Here is a 2,053-nt window from a genome sequence, read left to right on the forward strand (position 1 = left end):
ATACATGCCAACAATTTCGAGCTAAAACCCCAGCTCATCACTCTTGTGCAAAATAATTGCTCATTTGGAGGAAGTGCTCAAAAAGATCCTAATCAACATTTGACCACCTTCTTGAGGATTTGTGATACAGTGAAGTCCAATGGAGTCCATCCAGATGTCTATAGGTTGCTCTTGTTCCCTTTTTCACTCAGGGATAAAGCATCCAAATGGCTTGAATCCTTTCTAAAGGAGAGCTTAACTAATTAGGAAGAAGTGGTGAACAAGTTTTTGGCAAGATTTTACCCTCCTCAAAGGATCAATAGGCTAAGAACTGAGGTGTAAACTTTTAGACAACAAGATGGTGAGACACTTTATAAAGCATGGGAGAGATTCAAAGACCTAACAAGAAGATGCCCACCAGAGATGTTTAATGAGTGGGTTCAACTTCATATCTTCTATGAAGGTCTTTCATATAAGTCAAAGAAGGCTATGGATCATTCATCAGGAGGCTCTCTAAACAAGAAAAAAACCATTGAAGAAGCTATAGATGTCATTGAAACAGTTGCTGAAAATGACTACTTCTATGCCTCCGAAAGAAGTAACACCAGAGGAGTAATGGAGCTGAACCACGTGGATGCATTGTTAGCTCAACCAAGCAGCTAGCATATCTTACTAAGAAGGTGGAGGAGAACCAAGTTACAGCAGCCATCACCTCATCATCAGCTCAAAAAAGAGTAAACATAGGAGAAGAAGGTGACTGGGAGCAAGCCAATTATGTGGGAAATTCACCTAGACAAGTCCATGATCCATACTCCAAAACTTACAACTCTGGATGGAGAAATCACCCCAACTTTGGGTGGAGAAACCAACAAGACCAAGGGCAAGACCAGAGATGCCACAACCACAACTCCAACAATAATGCAACTCATCAAAACACCTCACAGAGATATTACCAACATCCATCTAACCAATCTTCTCAACCACCTAATCTCAAGCCACCATCAATAACCGAGGATATGCTCTCAAAGATTGAGGCTCTACTTGAAAACTTATGCAGAGAAGTCTAAGACAACAAAGTGTTTAAGGAAGAAGTGCGAGCCAATATCAAGAACCAAGGAGAAAACATCAAGAGATTGGAGTCCCAAGTATGGTATCTATCTCAACAAATTCCCAAACCCACTGATGGATTCCCCAGTGATACAGAGAAGAATCCAAGAGGAGAAACAAAGAAGGTGAGATGGGAAGAATGCAAAATGATAACCACAAGTAATGAAGGAAGCTATACACCCCAACCCACATCCAAGGAAGAGCTGAAGAAGAAGGAGGTATTGAACCCATATGCACATTTTCCTCACAGGCTAAAAGGTGGTGTAGCAGGGAGAATGTACTCAAGGTTCCTTGATATGTTTGCATCTCTTGATGTAAATATACCATTTATCAAAGCTCTCCAAGCAAATGCCTTTCTACATCAAGTATATAAAGGAGCTACTAGCCAGAAAAAGCCCATTGAAGGGTGGACAAACCATAAAAATGAACAGGGATTGCAGTGCTCTCATTCAACCAGGGCCACCCACAAATAAGGAGGATCCGGGGAGTTTCCACATTCTTTGTGCCATAGGAGAAACAATGATTGACAAAGGGCTTTGTGACTTGGGAGCAAGCATCAACTTAATGCCTCTCTCCCTCATGAAGAAGCTCCAAATCAATGAACTAACTCCTACTGATGTAATCATCAGATTGGCTGACAAAACTCAAAAACAAGCAATAGGAGTGGTTGAAAATGTGCTGGTGAAGGTTGGGAGCTACTATCTTCCCACAAATTTTGTTGTTTTGGAAATGGATGAGAATCCTATTTACCCCATCATTCTGGGAAGACCATTCCTAGCCACAGCCAGAGCACTCATAGATGTAGAGCGAGGAGAGTTAGTGCTGAGAATACATGACGAGCATCTCACTTTCAATGTCTTCAACCTCTCACAAGAATCAAGTTAAGCAAACAAAGAATTAAGAGAAGAGTAGAATGAAGCACTGATGCATGAAGCAAGCAGTGAAGCACAAACAACACAACTAGAAA

General features: G+C 41.3%; 1 non-coding gene across 1 annotated transcript; it reads right to left on the reverse strand.

Moving 5' to 3' along the window:
- Nucleotides 1–300: 300 nt before the first annotated feature.
- Nucleotides 301–408, reverse strand: LOC127746199 (small nucleolar RNA R71). Its single transcript, XR_008007819.1, has one exon. It is a non-coding gene; the product is annotated as a small nucleolar RNA R71 (small nucleolar RNA).
- Nucleotides 409–2,053: the final 1,645 nt, after the last annotated feature.

This window comes from Arachis duranensis, chromosome 3, assembly GCF_000817695.3.
Source record: "Arachis duranensis cultivar V14167 chromosome 3, aradu.V14167.gnm2.J7QH, whole genome shotgun sequence".
Lineage (NCBI taxonomy): Eukaryota > Viridiplantae > Streptophyta > Magnoliopsida > Fabales > Fabaceae > Arachis > Arachis duranensis.